Source organism: Lutjanus erythropterus, chromosome 1 (assembly GCF_056507025.1).
Source record: "Lutjanus erythropterus isolate fLutEry1 chromosome 1, fLutEry1.hap2, whole genome shotgun sequence".
NCBI classification, from domain to species: Eukaryota; Metazoa; Chordata; class Actinopteri; order Lutjaniformes; family Lutjanidae; genus Lutjanus; species Lutjanus erythropterus.
The window spans coordinates 34,236,634-34,256,425 of record NC_139317.1 but is presented as its reverse complement, the minus strand read 5'-3'; the positions used below and the strand labels follow the sequence as shown (position 1 = coordinate 34,256,425).

Here is a 19,792-nt window from a genome sequence, read left to right as displayed (position 1 = left end):
CAAAGCATTTGTTCCCCCAGAGAACAAACTTCAGCTTAAAAACAAACAAACACATTTGATCAATTGATCACTCACATATGACCAGTGTGGGAGTATTTTAAACAGAGAGCGCATGTACGATGTAATGCTCAAGCTCTGCAAATTTGACCTGACTTAATGTAGGCTGCAACTGCTATGCACAAACAGCTGAAGTGAAAACACTGGAGCGTTTTGTCACGACAGCAGTGACAGCAAGACAGGACTGTGTCGTTTACTTCTTGTCTCCACACAAGACTGATATATTAGGGATCAACAGGCAAAACATGTTTCTGTTAGTAGTAGTCTCTTAATATTGATTTTCTAAAAGCTTCTTCACCAACCCCATGTTTAATATAATTTCTTCACCACTGCAGCTTCACACCGTGCATTATCTAATGTTGATTTTCAGCTGTTTTACATTTTGGCTTTACTTTATCAGCCATGTTTGGTTGAGAAAATGTTATAGACTGTTGTTACAGTCTGCAAATCATGTCAGTTATTTTACATGCTCCACACCGGTGCAAAAATACATTGCCAGTAATAATCTTACCTGCATATTATTCCAGTGAGGAAATAAATTCATGTAATAATCAGTTTAAGTTTGAAAGTTAAGTACTTAAGTAAAAATACTGATTCTTCAGTTCAGGGAAAGAGTTGACACTGTGATTAGTGATTAAATTAATATGTGTCAGAGCAGTCCTTTTGAATTTATGTTGCAATATTTTTCTGATCACACATCTGACAAATAGGGTCTATTAAATAGTGTGGAAATTAGACAGATTTTTAAATATGTCCCTGTTATCATTCTTCTAATGTGCTCTATGTGTCTATTGTCAGGATGATGATCATTTAAAATTTTAAGTATTAATAAAACATTTATTGTGGGTAAATTAATTGTCATATTAATCATATAACAAACTATAAATAAATAAAAGAATAAAAATATCTAATATAAAGTTGTAGTTAGATTTGTCGACTAATCTTTTAAAAAATAATCATTACGTGCTATCCTACTTTTTGCTGTAGCCAATTCACAGACTGCTCTTCACATATGAAGCCATTGATGTGAATGATGTAATTCTAAAATCCTGCAGACACTTGCTTGAGGACACATGAAGGATTGAAACAGATCTTTTTTTTTTCTTTCTCATGTGTGTCTGTGTTGTCAGCTGCAATATTTGAGCTTCATAAGACCGCCCCGTCCCAATCACCATCACCAATAAAGTAAATACACACAAGGAACACTCCAGCCAGGCAGGAGGTTGTGTGTTTGTCAAATTTACACTGAAGATTTAGAGGGATACAAGGTTGAGAGAAGTGAGAAAAACGATTTTTCCTTTCCCGCACTGAAAGAGGAGGAGAGTCAGAATTGAGGATAAAGCTGGCAACGGCAAAGAACCATGTTTGGAACAATCTGACCTTTTTTTTCTACAACTCAAACAAGGATAAAGACAACAAAATGTAATAACTTTACCCTATCCAATCCATACTTCATGATTATCCCTCACTCCAAAACATTGGAAAAAATGGAACTGTCAAAAGAGTCTTGTTGTTCCATTTTCTTTCCCTTGCCCCCCCTCCTGGAGATAAACAAACAAACCCCTGTTAGCACATTTCATTAGCTTTAGGGGTTACAGAACAGATTGAGTATCGACAACGGTGGCTGTCGAGGCTTATGGCTCAAAGGCAACAGTGGAGGAAAATCTCAGGGGTAGGAGATGCAATCGAAAGGACCAAAATAATTCAGCAGGACTCACTCGAGGAACAATCCAGTTTGTCATGTGGAATCATGGAGTGTCTGCCGCACAATGTGAAAGGGTCCCTGGAGACTGTGCACAGGAGTCAACATGTGAATAGCCAAGAGTTAGTGCCCCAACTGGCCACTCTTTGCCTTTTTATCACCTGCAAATTTAGCATCCATAAATCTGTTTCCACACCGATGCTACAACACGGACGGACCAGAGAGGCCCATAAACAAGAAATGATGTTTGGTGTCTTGGGATGGTTTGGTCATTGATGTTCCCTGGGGTGTCATACTCTGCTCTAGGGACAATTACTGTCACAGGGTTTTGCTGCTTTCCTTCTGTTGTGATGGACAGTTGTGGCTGCTGGAAATCGTTGAACCATGTTGATTTGAAGTTGAAGAAACAAGTTAAATTATCTCACCCGTTGTGCACAGGGGATTCGGGACACGTGGTGTTTTCCTCCCCACAGTAATAGGCTTCAAGGCGTCTGGTGACTTCTGACCGACTCTGAGGGTTAATGAGGGAGGAGGAGACTCAGAGGCCATAAAAAGGACACTGACCATAGGTTTCAATGTGACCCGGCCCCCCTTACCGTAACATCTCTGTCGATAAAATGCAGCATGAGGAAAACCTCTGATTAATCGATTGACCTCCTGCTTCTTATTCACAGACGATAACCAGCAGCACCCACTGCACCTGATTTTGTTTCCACTGTAACACCTCCACGAGACAAGAGCTGAATATCCATTTCCCTTTAATCAATTCACAATTTATTCCCCTCCCTCTTCCAATCTCCCTTCCATTTATTATGCATTATTCGCCCTTTTTAAACGATTTTCTACTAACCGTCTCATCTAATTTGGTATTCGGATATGGTTAGCGCTGTTAGCTCAATTAATACAATGACATGTCCTAAATGCATTCTCTCCACAATCCAAGTGACAAGAGGACACCGAACACTTCACATCTTCGCAAGCGGGGTCATGCATGCACGCCACGATAGATCCAAACCTTCAGGAATTATTTAATCAAGCCATGTGAATAGATAAAAAGGACAAAGCAGGCTCAATCTTCTACAGGACTGTGCTTTATTTTAGTCTAAGCAGAATATAATGAACTAGAGAACTACAGAGTTCAGGAGCACTATGGGAGATATCACCCCGAATCAGGGAAACAGACCCGAGCCAACGCTTATTCAAATTACATCTCTGTTTGGAACAAAAAGAAAACAGTATATCAGTTTGTTCAATAACAAAAGAAATGATTATTCCATTCATTGTGAATATAAATACCCACATATATTATCATGAATGAATTTTGCATGAGTACAAAAGAAGAGCATGAAATTAGATAGTGAAGCTGGGAATGTAATGATTCATGGTACAAAATTACCTATGACTAAATGTGAATTCTTTAAAGGCTCTCATTGGATGCGTGATTGGAGCAAACGGCTCAGTCAGCTGAGTTTGTTTACATTTTGGTCCTTGTAACCAATGGAAATGGAGGTGGATGACCACGTCCTTATTTGTGTCAGAATGGGCTTGAGGCAAAACTGACTCTGGCAAAGTGTTTGTCTTTACAGCAGATTTTTTTTTAACCTTTTGAAGATAGAACATTTGGCATCCCCAGAAAACTCTGTGTGTGTGCGTGTGTGTCTGTGTGTGTGTGTGTGTGTGTGTGTGTGTGTGTGTGTGTGTGTGTGTGTGTGTGCGTGTGTGTGTGTGTGTGTGTGTGTGTGTGTGTGTGTGTGTGTGTGTATGTGTGACCACTGTTCACAGGTAGTACTGTCAGAGAGAACAGGCTGGGTTTAAGGCAGAATTCCCTCCTCACATTAACAAATCAACCTGACTGGAGGAAAGCAATGTGGCACTATCTACTGTTGGTACCATGTCGTCAGTGGATGGAGTCACATTAGATAACAGGCTGTGGAAGAAAATGTCCCAAAGGTAAGAACAGAGAACATGAAAATCAGAGATATGTCAGTGATTACCACTAACCCTTCAAACAAAATAAACAAGCAGAGAAAAAACAATTTCATTGTGACAGAGAAAGACATTACAGGAAACCATTCATGGCTTAAAGACAATGAGATATGACAGCATAGGTCTCAAAACTAATCTGACTGCAAAGTTTGATATTTTTTGTCTTTTTTTTTAACTTTTTTTTTTTCTCAAAACAACAAAAGGCCTCAAAAGAGATTCTTTTTGAACATGCAATGCTGAATCATTTGAACTCAGTTGTGCAATGGACTCTTTTTTTTTCTGAATCCACATGACCAGTACCATCAATCAACCCTTTTACAGTGCAGTTTTGTTAATTCATGTATTGATTTAAGAGCTCTGAGTGAGCAAAAATCTCTTTGAACTTGCCCATCCACAAGGGATTTCATACAGGGATTGTGCAGCCAAAAAAATAAGGAAAATGGAAAAAAAGAATGATCAAAGCATATACGAATAAACCTCATGACAATGGGTCTATCCCAGCTTCAGCAGATAATAACAAAACAAAAGGGAGAAAATAAAGAACCATTTACTAACATGAGTATAAAATCCCATTTTTGAACATCAGTGCTTCACTATACAAGAAATAACATCATTTTATCTTCTGTTTTTGATAAATTATTTCATAGGTTCCTTCTCTTAGTTTCACTGAAATATATTAACTATTCTTTTAATTTTTTTTTTTAAATGTTTGAACATGATCTATTGTACGGCCTATAAAGAAGGTTCAACAGAATTGAAAAATAAGCTATATTGTATGTACAGGAGTAACGCAGCTGTGTGGTCAGGAGAGCAGTGGCAGATTGGGTCAAGCAGGCAGGGGGTTCTGCTGGGTTCTAAGGTACTCGCTCTCATGTTTGTCCCCTTCCTCCAATCTCACCCTAACCATGTACGTGTGGGTTAAATGATGATTTATGTACATGTTGAACAAACTGTTACCTGGAGTTTCATTTTGTAAAACTTGCTTCCTGAAATTTTGTAAAGCCCAAACTTTTCGCTTCCGGAGAATCTGAAAAAGTCTTGTGGTGGCTGATGCTTTTTTTGTCGCACTGTCAAGCGGTAAGCATGCAGATGGATGAACTCTACTGTCACTGTCGTATCTGTTCATCAGCCCCAATTGGACTAATCCAATTACCACACAGGCGATCTTTCTTCTGTCAGAAAAATCATGACATGTCAGTGTACACACAGAATCTTAATTAACGGATCACTTCGGGGCCGTGGCTTAGGTTTGACACTAAGTCCAATACTCTCTAAGCTGTGGTCCGATGCTTAGGGGTTGTAGGATGCATGTTCAGAGCCCAAACTTAAGGGGCTTAAAAGGACTAAAACTCTCCTAGATCCCTGCACTGCTGTGGATACATTTTATAGTGACATCATTGTCCCACAGAGTTGGGCTTCTTAACACGAGCTGCTATACAACCTTCCTCTGTTTTTGTATTTTATAGGCTATTTACATTAAGGAATAAAAAAAGTCTTTGTCTTCATTACTGTCAGCCATGTTGTTAATCGCACACCTCCAGCGATTCACTGTGCATTGTAAGGTGGACGATGGTATCTTTTTTTGTGTGTGTTTGTTTGTTACTCTTTGAATTGGATGATGATACTATAAATCCAAAGCACAATTTAGGTGGTTCATCAGCCCTTCTGCTGGCTCAGCACTCCCCGCGATGGGATGCAATCTCAACCTCATATTTGTGATATTTCTGCTCGACCTCCCTCAGGATTAGGGGTAAGGCAAGGCTCTGAACCTCTCCACTAATCATGACATCATGGCGCCTGATGCCCTGAGTATTGGGAGTGATTTTGTGGAGTTTCAGTTTAGCACGCAGCACCCCCACCACCACCACCACCACCCAGTGCCTATTTCCACCTCCACCTTTTTCCATACCAAAATCCTATTTCCACGGCAAAAAAACCCTTTCTGCGCTAAAGTGAGATGACGGAAAAGCTCTCTCCCAAAGCAGCTATTAAATGAGAGGCATTAATTTCTTCCCTCCTGTCCAACAGGTTCCTTTAATTATCTCTCCACTTTCAGTCAATTACATTTCACTTCCTTTCCTTGACAATCACTGCTATTTTAGGGTGAGTGTTATGCACCCAGGGGGGTTGGAGACTCGTAGACATGCTCTAGCAGTTCTCTGCTTGGCCCCGCCATTGGCTGGGGCTCTATAAGGATACACGCTCCTCTAGAGGAATGACCTTGTGAGCAGTGGTGTAGTGGTAACTGAGGAAATGGGTATATTACATGCAGTATATACCCCCCAATTTCTCATTTAAAGGAGCAATATATGAGACCGTAGCATTCAAAAATGAGTACCGCAGTCCAAATAGTGAGTTGGTAGCTACAGACAGTATATTAAATATGTTGAATCTCTGTTTAATATATATTCTATGATTGAAGCAAGTTGTTAGTCGCTACACTGTAAATTGATCAGCTTTCCGTAACTGTCAATGTAAATCCAAGCCTGTTACCGTGAAAATATGTCTATTGTTCAGAAAATACATAATCTAGAGTTAGAGTTCAGTGACTGCCTGCCTTACTGCCTTCCAGACTCCATTAACAAATTGCTTAATTTAACTGTTATAAACAACAACACCTTCTAAAATATTATTAATGATTTCTTGAAACTCATGAACAGACACTAACTCAGTCTGTGAACATTCGGCATGAATTTTAACCCTAATTAACATGAAACGGGAAAACAAAAACAGATGGCCCACACCAAATGGAAATTTTAAAGAAGAACGTGGTGGTTGTAGAGTTGCTGTCAGAGACGCTACTATTTCAGCTTTAAAGGTTTCCTAAATCTCTGATGACATATCATGGTCACTAAACCACTGATTGTGAGTTGCTAAATAAAGACCACAGAGAAGATAAGCTATAAGTTTTTGCAGGTATGGACGTTATTTCTGAAGTGTCCTTGTAGGTTTTTGCCTGGCATACTAAATATTATATTCTCCCAATTAATTAGATTCATTCTAATTTCTTTTGACCAAAAATGCCAAGTTACATTTTCTCTTTGTAAATTAGAGGACAAATATCAAATAGTATTTTGGCAACAGCTTGGTGAGTGCCTGCTGGGTTGACATTTGTCATTGCTTTTAGAGGTGAAACATGCCCTGGACTCCAGTATAAAAAAAACAAACAAACAAAAAAAAAAAAACAGACCAGACTGAGCTGAGGCTGGGAGCAGGGCAGGAAGGGACTCTTGTCAATAAATGGAGGAATGGAAAGATCTAAAAACAATCTTTTCTCGTTTTGGTAGTTGGGGAGCATGTTTCCTAGCTATTTCTGTTTTTAATGCACGTCACTTCAGTAACATCCTCCCCGGGGTGTAAAAAGTACTAAGAGCACCCTTGTTAAAAAGTGTTGAAGTGCTGATTTCACATTGCCTAATTTAGCCCTGGCGTAGTGGAGATGCTACATGAACACTGCACTGTTAGCCAAGCAGACAGCAGGATACTAGGCTAGGCTGGGTTTTGGCTCACTGGGGACTCAACCTGCCATTAGCAGTGGGAACTAGTACAGCATCTGGTACAAGACAAGAGAAGATCAGTGGAGCAGACATGCAGGGTTCACGTTCAGCCTGACAGAGCCTCACTCGCAGAACGTACTCTAAACGATGGCCGAGACAAGCACAGGAAATTTCATTGCTCATGGAACATTAGATTTCCCATCGATTAGTTCAGCTTCACATGAATAATGAGCACAAACGGTTTGCAGAACATGGCTTTGTTTTGACCTACTTCACGTCACCACAGTTCATCCTGTATTTTCACCTAATCTCTGATCGAGGGCTGGCTTTCTCCCCCACGTGTATCTGAGGGCAATTTTTTTTAAAAAGCTCTCATTTTGATGGGCATAATTTTGAATCTGAAGAACTACTGTGCTTCACAAATATTCTTTCAGCGCTGAACAATACTGTGCTTTGCAGGTGTCCCAGCAGGGATACAAGCAAGAAGAAGAAAGAAGTGTAGAGCAAGTTATTTTGTAAAAAATTGCGGCCTCTGTAGAGATAGTTGAGACACAATTACATGCTGAAAGAAGGAGCACAATAACAGTCCTCACAGCTGCTGCTTCTACAGAATTGAGGATTTCCAGCAAACTTGTTGGTTTTGACCTATTTTAGGCAACTATTGTTGCAATGTTTGTGCTAAAGTAAAAAAAAGAAAAAAAGATTTCATAAATTGTATTGCCCACCTTTTTATTTTATGTTTTGGTTATGTCAATCTACTTTGCGATATTGACACCTTGCTATGATATGGTAGGTTTGATCCAACATCCTTCGTCGCCTCTTCGGGTAAATTTGGCAGTATTATCGGTGCCAGGTCAGCTGTCGGCAGCCTTGCCAGGGAGTAGGCACAAACATAATTCTCTCTAATCTTCCTTCTGTCATCCATGTGCATGCAGGGGACCATCTCTCCCGTCATTTGGTCCAAGTGATTATCCCGGTGATTTTTCACTTGGTTGCTGCTAATGTATAGAGGCTGGTGATTACAGTGTGATTAGAGGGAAAGGTGAAATAGCATGTCTAATACGGTGCAGGAGATAATTGAAGGGTAGTGAGCGCAGACATTAGCCAGGTTCGAAAATGCTGTTCCGAGGGGAGAGCCGCTGAACAGTTGGGCTGAGGTTTGGAAAGGCATGGCTGCTCTTAGGACACGGCATGGCACGCTGATATCAAGGACTCAAATCAAGACCTTCTGCTTATTTAAATGACAAAGAATGACTATGGAGTCTGCTGGCACATTTTATCAGTGTTTTGGAATAGGCCTGGTCTGCTTTTCTCTCTAAAAAAAAAGACAGAGAAAGAGGGAGGGAACGTCAAGATGAAGAGTCCCTAACAGGAACTGGTTGGACTAGGGCTAGGTACCGAACCTCAATACTTTTATGGCACCAACTGGGTTAGGGTTAGGGTCTAATAATTGCATTTTACTAGTCTAGCGAAAGGTATTTGCCCTGAAGCAGGCAGAGCAAGAAAGGCAAACATTAAGCTAATGTTAATGCTAGCATTGTAAGTTTAAAACATCAAAACTTTTTGGAGACATAGTAAAATAAATCCATAAAGATAAATCCTACACAGAACATCTTCTGTAGTTATTTATTCATTTTTGCACGTCAAAAATAGTTGTTGTTGTTAGCATATTGACCAATCAGATGCTGTGTTTCTAACTTGTGTGTGACAGCACTGATCCATAGGTGCATTAATTGATCAATGCGCTGATCTCAACATTAGATTAACCCTTCAAAATAAAATTTGTGGGGATTGACTGTAATGAGCTCAACCCTGCACTAGGCCTCACATGGCTGTGGTATTGCGGTAACGTGGTTATCGTCACAGCCCTATATGAAACTGCTTTGAGTGTGTAAAATGGAGCTGAAAACTTCTTGTACTTGTAATTTTCTTTTTGCTAAATTTGATTTTATAAAATTGGGATTGGAAAAAAAGTATAATTCAGGAACTGGTATGGAAGTCAAGCGGTATTGAAAATTTCTGAACAATACCCAGCCCTAGGTTGGACTGGTGCCTGAACTACTAGACTTCAGTCCTATTTGAAACCTTAAGTCCTGTTCTTTGAAAGCATATAGCACAGATATTTAATTTGTGTCACTGGAGCCTGATTACAGGTTCTAATTTTTATGGATTAAGTCATCCTAGAAGCATCAGTTTCAAGGATCCCGATGTCATGTTTGCTTGTTGACTTCCCCTCTTCACATCCCTCTCTCCATCTTGCTTAGCCATGCCTCTTACTGCCAGCTGTCAGTGCTCAAAGAGGGCTGGTGTGTACGGATGTGAGCTGGTGTTCGACAGAGAAAATTGGGAAGTGTTCAGACTGATTGAAACAGCATCGTTCCTCCCTCTAGACTCATTCCAAACATATTGATCTGCTTTTAGAGAGGAGCCCACATCCCGAGCTCTAAAACAGTCAAAATAAAGGCTACAGGACTCTAAATCAAGACATGACAGTGCTGGAGTGCTTTGCTCTGGCCTGCTTGGCATCAGCGTCAGAGAGGCTACAAGCGAGCTGAGTGATGGTTAAGAGTGACTGTTAGAATCTAATTTAGATATAGTCTGTTTAAGCAGTAGCTTTTTTCCATATGCTCTATGTATAATATATGAAGAAAGCAGGTCAGGGAACATGTTAATAATGGAATTTACATTATATTTGACAGAGCTAAATGAGCTCTAAAAGCCTGCAACCCCTTTGCCATCAATACAGTAAATTGAGTTTCTCTTCAGAGAAATGTTTGTTTGTATCTGCCAAGAGACAAGAGGCAATTTTTCTCAATCTGGAGTTTTGCAGCAGCTCCAGTGGATACACATATCCTTGGCATGTCACTTATATAAGTCCTGGTTGTTTACAACGGGCGTACTTTTGTTTTGTGACAGGATTCTGAAGCCACAAGGGCCAAATCATTTGTATAATGAGTTCATTCTGCTGGCAGTTTCAGTAGCTGTCACCTTACTCCTCCTCCCGTTCTGTTCCCCCTCACGACCATCCATTTGTCCGTCTCTCTTAGTCGAACCATCTCCTTTTAACAATTTGTGGCTTCACCATTCACGCTCCCTTGTTGCAATACAAAAGGTCAAGAAAAGAAAAGAGAAAAAGAAAACAAAAGACACACCATGTCCATTTTGCTTGGTCTTTACAGTGGATTGTCGCTTGAACACAAAGGCCAGTGAAAAGCCTTAAATGTCTGCACCCTGTCCAGCACAGACATTAGTAAGTTCACTCTTTTTTTTCTCTCTCTTCATTCTTTTTTTTTTCTTCTTCGAGAACGGTCTGTTCATAGCTGTCAGAGAGTGCGGTGACTTATACATCATGATGAGCGAGATATCCAGTGGCTGATACCTTTTAACATCCAAGAGAAAGAGACTCGTTGCGTACAGGGGCAGATGACTGTTTTCCTTTTCCCCCCTTCTTTTGCCCCCCCTTTTCATTACGACTTCAAGTATTTTTTTTTAAACAACAGCAAAAGTTAGCAAATCTACTTTTTTTTTTTTTCTAATCTACTTTACTATTCTACAACCTGGTGCTAAATCAGCATCCAGAGCAAAAGATCAGCCCCTATACTACGACTCCATGTCTTTTTTTATACATTATTTCCATTTTCTTTTATTCGTACTTACAGTAGGCCACTGGATATTGATTTAATGATTTTTTTGACTACGAGTAAATTGTAATACTTGCAGCTACAAGGTATGAGTTTTTAAATATATATTTATATATTTATATATTTATATTCTTTTAAAAAGCGTTTAGTCCTTTGGTCCCTATTTCCTAAGGAATGATGCATGTAAATTATCCTGGATTCTCCTCTTCTCTCCTCTTCTTCTTCTTCTTCTTCTTCTTCTTCTTCTCGTTTTCTTCTTTGATCCAGAGCTTGCCCTGTCACAGAGCACAACACCTGTGTAGGCACAAAAACCAAAATGGCAGCAGGCTGGTGTGTGTGTTTGTGTGTATGTGTGTGTGCGCACACGCATGTGTTTGCTTCAGTACTTGAGTTGGCATTTGCACGTATTTATACATGTACAAAGTAGGTTTTTTTTTGTCATTTTTCATTTTTTTAAGTGTAGCATCCTTAAATGTGTATGTTTGGTTTGTTATCTGTGTGTCATGTGTGTTTATCTATATCCTGTGTCAGTATGCATGCTTTGAGCATAATGAGTCTATAAAGGTTTTTTTCCCCCATCATGTCTAAAAAACAGCAGCAAAAAGTTGGTCTCTGCAAAAAATCTTCTTCCACAGACGCCAAAGCAAAACAGGGAAAAAAGAGGCATTTGCGAAGAAAGAAAAAATAAAATTAAATTAAAAAAAAACAACAACTCTGGGATCCCTCTCTCAGTCACCCAATCTTTCAGCGGGTTTCCAGCAGGATCAAGGGACCACCCTTCCTTCATGATATGTAGCAGAGCAAGAAGTCTTTGTACTTTTACTGCACTTGTGGAAATAAGGTGTTGTGGCCCTTCATCCTGTGACACAGAGAAAGAGGGAGAGGAGGGAGAAAAAGAGAGGGGAAAAGAAGAAGAGCTGATTCAGTGAGGCTGCAGCAAACATGCTCAGGGTTGCTGGCTCCTGGTTATCACACAGACTGACAGGCACAGCCAACAGCATGAGAAACAGACGGGGAGGAGGAAAAAAAAGAGGAGTATGTCAATCAAAACCAGAAATAAGTGGGCTAGAGGTGGGGTGGGAGATTTGTGTTTTAACCATATGGAACAGACATCTACACTGTGACAGCACTAATCCAAGGAAGGCCTAATTTAAACTGACTACATCTCCCTGCATGAAAAAAAAAACACACAGCTGAGATGTTGCTGTCATTCATCTTACTGTTAATTCATTACAAACAAACTATCAAAAGAACAAGAAGAGAACATAAAGATGACAAATGTGCATGTGGATGATTATGACAGAAGAACTAATATGAGAAAAAAATGCACACATTTCATGAAATAGCCTCTAATTAGGATCCCATGAAGAAAAAAAAAAACCTAGCATCTCCCCTGCCTTTGTGCTGACTTAAAATGCTGCATTGTCACTAAATGTCCGTGCTGGCGAGCTTCAAATATAAAAGATCTAGTTTACAGCCTATCATCCCTAATATGTTGTGAGCTGTGATGTGGGTGAAGAAAGGCTAGGAAATCACAGCAAATCACTCTCCGGGAGTGAACATGAAAGGGTCCGACTTTGTGACGGGAACACGCGCCCAGACGCTCTTTGTTCTACCTTTCCATTCCTGTAAATGAGCTTGTTACCATTTCATAATAGATCTGCTTTTTAGATGTGGGAGCGCAGATTTACTTATTTCTTATGTGTGCCAAAGCAAGCCCGGCCATTAGCAGCATGAAGCACTAACAGTCCCCGATTACAGATGCCCTCTTTTATAAGCCACTAGTGATTCTCGCTGTATACGTCTGCTGCAGAGCAGAAGAAACACACGGTGGCTTTAAAATAGATCTTTTTTTTCCCCCCAAGTAAACAAAACATCACAGCGATTTCACCCTCCAACTTTGTCAGATGATAAAGAATTTATTTTCTTTTTTCCCTCGCTTTTTTGTCCCAGCGTTATGCCCTCCCCCCCACACCGCCACCTACTTAGATGGCTCCATAAAAGACACCTGGCAGTTAAGAGGCATATTGATGCCAGAAAGACCTTATTCCTCCCGGCTTGCCTGGCTAGACACCCCCCTGAGTTCATTGGATAGACTACGGGAGGGCGAGTTGCCTGCAGGGCTTCTGAAAGAATAGGGCAGAATGAGTTCGATGAAAACGACTAACTCTTATCAGGGTTTGGCCTGGAGGGATAGAAACAAACTTACTTGCAAAGAAAGGACCCTTTTCACTGTGAATCTGTTTGCTGCCTTTTTCTTTTTACAGGCCGAGTAACAATTATCTCAAATACAAGCAGCGAAAACACAAGGCATAATTTATCTGGTGGCATAATCCTACTAGAAAAACAACAGCCAGCAGCAAATACTCATCCCAGGTATTTATATTTTGCTCTATTTCTACACCCTGCCCATACATCTATGTGTGCACAGTATGGATGTATGGTGGACAGATTTTGTCCATGTGGGTCTGTAGCGCTGCCTGCAGCTCTGCTATCATGGTGTAATTGGTTTGCACCCTCATAAATAAATAAATGGGAAGTGATTCTCATGTTAGGCAAACAAAACAATCTCGCAGAAGTACTCCCTGTGCAGATGGAATCAAGGGAGAAGTGGAGTGTCAACATTTGCCTGTGCTCTCTGCGTGAACGGCGGAGATTTAATTGGCTACACAAACATAGGGTCATCTTGGCCATCTTGCCACTAAACAGCTGTCGATCGGGGGGAGAAAAAGGTCCTTTTTGCAAAGACTTTCATAAAAAAATTAAATCATAGTTTGCTGGGAAAAAAACACTGTTGATGTGGATGTGAAGAAATAGAGAAATAGAAAAATGCAATACATCCATACACATGAACCCCACAAGAGAAAGTAAAACATCACAAGGGCACACGGTACAATAGCACAAAGGGTTAAAGGCCACTTCCAGTTATAATCAACCAACCAGTCAGCACGTCATAGTTACATTATGTACAACAGGTACCAGCCAAGAGAGGCATTGTTTTACTGCACTGCACAAACTGCCAATATACAATATACAGTATATATATAGGGCAGAATATAAAGAGAGAGTTGAGAGATATCAATCAACGCCACGTCATGCAACGCAGTCACAGTCCCACCACATGACGTCATCCAAAAGAAAATGACACCATGGGTTCAACTTACAGCTGTGGGAACTTGGCCCCATGACAGGTGTGGTGGGGGAGGGGGTGTGGCTATAGCGGAGAAAGGCCACCTCACACTGTGATTGGCCATGTCAGGTTGCCAGGTTGGTTGGTGGGTGTGCAAAAGAAGGAAAGAAACAGTGGGATTTTCTTTTCCTTAAAGTCAGAATTCAAAACACCCTTTTCCATATTTGTTCCACACTTATTCTGCCTGACAAATCAAATGAGGTTATTATGGTCATTACCATAAAAACTGAAAAAAAAAAAAAAAAAAAAGAATTGACAAGTAAAACAGAAATAACAGAACAAATAATCTTCAGCACAGCACAAAAACCCCTTTTCTTTGTGCCTCAGTGTGGTGGTGAAATATTCTTCGGCTGACAACATTTGCAGGTTAAAAGGTTGAATTGATGTTTTTATATTCGCAAAGATAACCCTTAAGGCAGAAATGCATATTTCAGAAACTTGTCCTGTCTACAGTAATTGGATTTGCCTTGCATTGTTTGCTATGAGGGTGGCCGTACAGTGAGTGCTTCAGCTTTTTTGCATTAAGTTTATCTTTAAGACACAGAACGCAATTTCAGAGTAGCAGGGCTCCTGAGACCAGCGGAAGAGAATGCTGTCTGATCGTGTTTTTAATTCAACTTCAAAGCGAAATCGTCAGTATTATAGAAAAAGAAGGAGAAGGGGGCCTCTGAAGTTATCTACATATTGAAGTTTTTTTTACTCAAGGAACACACACACACACAAAAAAAAAACTCATCATTCAAGTTTCATCAAAGTTTCACATCGTTATAATGTAGTTGAATTTAGAAAATTAAACAGTTACAGTTGAACTTTACTTATTTCAGTCTTTTTGCTCAAGAACTCATTGTACTGTCTGTCGCAATACAAGGCAATAAATGAAAAGAAAGAAATTAGAAGTAGATTGGTACAATTTTTCAAATACAACTTTTTTACACAAGATCTCTCGTGATTTTTTTTTTTTAAGAATCTATAAACCAGGAACTGGCTTCAGAAGCCCCACTAGTGTATTTTTTCTTTAATGTTTTCATGGGATTGTTCTTGGTTTTGGTCTATTGGGTTTCCTTAACTCAACAACAGAAGTGGTGTAATAACAGAAGAAAAACACAGAGATGGATTGAACCGGGCCTTAGACGAAGGAGGACATGAAAACACACACACATGCACCAACACACTCACACACACACACACACACACACGCTCACACACACACACCTCCTGATAAAGTGACAAAATGTTATTGTGGGGAAACGTCTGTACTTGGAAACATTCTGAGTACATCTCAATGACTGTCTTGTCATTCAATGCTGTTGCAGGATATTTTCCATTTGTCCCTCATTGATGTGCTAAATCAAAACCACCACCACCCCTCCCACCTCCCCCTCTTTCTCAGGGTGTCTGCTTTGAAAGCCTCTCTTCAATTAGCAGGACACGGCTCTATTCAAAAGCTATCAGGCAGGGGATAAAGGGAGCATCTATCATTTGTATTGCATACCACCTTCCATTAATGCCATCTCGTGGCTTTTAAAGAGTCAAATCTAAAACAAACAAATGGTATTACTAATGCTTTTATTTATGGAGGAATATAATCCAGGCTTATGTTATTGTAATGAAAAGTTGCCTAGCCAATTGGGCGAAGAGAGCATGCATCTATATTATTTTGCGCTGGCAGCTGCACTTTGTAACAGATGGGCGATGATTCTTTGAATCAAGCCTGACACTGTGAAATTAGTCGTTATTGAAGGATGGAGCCACTTTAAGTAAAGCATCTTTTTATTATTTTCTATGAAAGCTCTTATTTCTAAGGGCCAAAACAAGGAACTGTTGACTATTGAAGATATCTGGTGGCAGATATACTATCAGCACAAGTGCCAAACATTTGCAGGATCTCTTGCTTCACTTTGTGAGTGCATACTTGATTGAAAACAGCATCATTAAAAGATATTATTTACCCTAACCCTAATAACAGATAAATGTGGGCATAGTTCACATCTATTCCATGAAGGATAAGCTTGATTTCAGTAGGTTATAATTTAACTTAAACGTGTTCACTATTAAATTAACTGTCTTGGTATGGATGTGTAATTACTGGCATAGTTTAAAGTCGGGCTGGTTGCTACGTTGATGTAAAGTTGTCAAATAAAAAAGCTATAAAATGTATAATTTCTGTCGATATTGATGATGATGACGATTATTATTATTATTATTAGTAGTAGTATTATTATTATTGGGTGTCCAAAAATTAGCACTTCATGCCAAATAGAAAGATTTAGCCATATATTACATAGACTGAAATCCAATTTTGTCTATGGTTGAAGCAAGTTGTTTAGCCCCACCCCCTTCTCCTCAGATTCAAGGAAGGAGAACAAACACCACCGCTGTAGCTTTATTGTCATAGAAATGAGTATTTCAACTTAGCATGTTTCTTTCATCTCTGTTGACATATTTTGCCCATATTACGGTCATTTCATGATTTATTACAGTAAATAAATATAAGACCTACAGACAAAAGGTCCAATTTAACCTCTCTATTTTGAATTAAACTAACTCATTTTGAATTTAACCACTTTATTTATCAGACACAGGTAATAAACTAGATTAGAAAAAAAAATGCCATACTGGCGAGCTGGCCTGTCCATTTTTATTAATAATTTCTGCACCATCTGTACTGGTTTTCACACTCCATGCTGTTTCTATTGTTCTGTCACATGTTCATGGTGAAATCAAACACACCTGTTAAATGATTGGCTGTTTGCATGTCACTTATAGCACACTTCATTATCAAGGGATATGATTGGCTTTTCATGAGCCAGGTGCTTTCATTGCAGTTTGCATTTAATGCATTTAAGTGAAGCTACTGAACATTTCATTAAATTATTTTCTTACTGCTATTGATAAAGTGTCTATTGTCACTACATATCAATATTGTTTTATTGCCCATTCCTAGTTTAAAGTTAACACCTCTATATAGGTTCTTCTACACAGCTTTCCAACATGGATGTTAATTTTACATTGACATTTTAAACAAATTCTCTTTTCCACTGAAAATGATGCTTTTTACATCTCAATTTATTTTTATGCATCACAAAATCACAAACTACATTGCCACAAAGATTAGTTACTTAAATGAGAGAGGAGGACGTGAGCACACTGAAGAACAAATGTCCTTTTGTGAAAACTGTTCAGAACAGAATAACCACGTTGAAATTACAATACTAACAATCCTCTGCTGTGTTTTTGCTATTTTGCAAACAAAGAATGACAGAATGTGAAAAAAATGTACTGTGACTGTTTTGGTTGAGAACAGATTGGTGAAGTATCACTTGAACTAACCAAATGGTGCTTACTGGGATTGGTGCTGTTCTCCACCATTATACAAGCCACTGCAGTTTGTAGGGTGACTAAGTGCTTTCCCATTAAGCATCTTTTTATTTAATTTATTTTTTGTGACCAAAAACTTTTCTCTCAGACATCCTGCGTTTACTCATCGTGCTCATCAGTCATCTTGTAAAAAGTTGTTATACTATAAATCTGCTCAGTATTATTGTGCACCCCTCAGTGAATTTTCCAATAAGTGAAAGTTCAACTGAGCGGACCTCTAGATTTTGCTAAGCAGCTGACAGAAATCTGACACTGAGCTATTTTAGGAGAGAAATGACTACTATCTGGTTTTATGAATCTGTAGCTTAACAACCTGCATCGATTCTCAACGCCGTCCTCAGTAGATGGGTAATTATGCACAGCTGGGTATTGATGATGTCATCAATTTGCACTGGTGCATCCTGGAGGTACAAATTAGATCTCAAAGCCCAGAAGAAACAAAAACAATTCAGCGGAGCAGGGCAGCCTGACAAAACTCTCAAGAGGCTGATTCTGTGAAGAGGAGCCTGACACTTTCATCACAGCTAATATGTTAAAAAAAAACAAAAAACGATGACCTGAAAGAAATTCAACAAACAAATTTCATGTCACATCAGGGCTCATGGGGACAGATAGTCAGGTAGTGACTTTTGAAATTTAACTGTTTCCCTACTTGACCACTTTTAATACTGAACTAGGTACTTCATGCATTTCGTAGTATCATTAGTCTATCATATTGATGAATATGCAAATTTCAACAGAAAGTATTATGCAAATGATGGGTGGTTGAGTTTCTTCTGGTTGGAAGACTGGAAAGTTGTTGTAGTTAATTTTCTTCTTTGCCCAGCTCGCCCTACACTGATTACCTCCCTAGAACTAGAGGTCCACACTAAGAGTAAGTTGCCGTTTGTTTTAATTGGGGTCTTAGTTATTAATGGGCGAATGGAACTCTTATTCATACAGTTTTAGTTTACTTTCCGAATTGCAAATCTACAGTACTGTTTTATATGGCTTTATTTTTTATTACTTTAATAAAAGACCAAAGGGTCATTAAAACTAAAAAAGAGAAAAAATCTTAGATTTGAATTTTAAACGTCCTTTGTATATGATTTATAGGGATTTATTGTCAGAATATGGCAGAAATGGAATATAATATTCATAAGTATGTTTTACTTAGTGTAGAATCACCTAAAAATATAAATTGTTGTGTTTTTGTATATCCAGGGCTCTCTTTTTTAAAAATTTGTTTGGTCTTGTATGCCTTCAATTTATAGGACAGCTGAAGATATGACAGGAAAGGGGAAGAGAGAGTAGGGGACTCACACGCCGCAAAGGACTGCAGGTTGGCTGCTGCAGATAACCCACAGCCTAAGCACAACGGGGCACATACTCCACCACCTGAGTTACCAGGCCACCCCTGTATATGTGGGACTCTCTAAAGACTTCGTACTTCACCTGGACGGATGTGGTTTTGCAGGACACTTCAGCAAGCTCTGTGACCATCTCAGCCTGTGCTCTGGCTACATGCATACCATATTAAATCATTTATTCATTTATGTATTGTATGTGAAGTATCAAGAAACACAGAATATGGTATTCATGGTTTCATGTTATTTCTATATTTAATCTCATCTGTGTACATGGAAATTGATAGTGTGCTTTGTCAGCCCATTTTGGGATGTACTGATGCAATATACTAACTTCCTTTGATATCAGAATAGAGACGCCCCCATCTGAGTGGATTTTTGTTGTTGGACATAATTTAGTCCATCTAAATTCTAATGAGTTTTAGCACTGTTTAATTGTACATATTTCCAGTATAACATTACGATGGTCAATTTGAGAATTTTTGACGTAAAAAGTAATTTGAAACTTTGTGGGGAAGTGTAGCTGCCATTGCAGCTGTGCCAGCAGTACAGTGCAAGGACTAAAGAAAAGTATATGTATGTAAATCAAAGATCTTAAAAAATTATCTACATCAGTTGCAGTCAGGTGTGAAGTCTCTTTTAGGTTTAATCTTGGGGCTAAGGCAAAGGTTAGTTCAATAAACAACTTTTTAGGTTATGGTTTTGCTAGCTTATCAAGACAAGACAACTCGGTGCCAGTCAACAAGGCTGGAAGAGGGCATGGGTCATCTTCCACAGACGCCACCATGTTGCAGCATCGTGTTTTTACCGTAGGCCAGAACAGATGAACTAAGCACTGTCTTTAGATTCGGCCTTTTGCTTTTTTGCACAAGTTTCGTGAGCACCATAGGTTTTCCTACAAGCTTGGAAGGGGAGGGTGAGATAAGATGTTTGCAATCTGCAAGCTCATCACTAGTTGACACAAAATCTTACACAATGGTCTTTTAAAGAATATT

The 19,792-nt window shown here is 39.2% G+C and overlaps 1 protein-coding gene across 1 annotated transcript in view; it reads right to left on the bottom strand.

The window, feature by feature from the left end:
• Positions 1-9,168: 9,168 nt before the first annotated feature.
• Positions 9,169-19,792, bottom strand: part of celf6 (CUGBP Elav-like family member 6) — a 184,215-nt gene continuing 173,591 nt past the window's right edge. The window contains exon 13 of the mRNA XM_084720525.1: positions 9,169-11,742. The gene's annotated coding sequence lies outside the window, so the exon portion shown is untranslated. The remainder of the gene's footprint in view (positions 11,743-19,792) is intronic.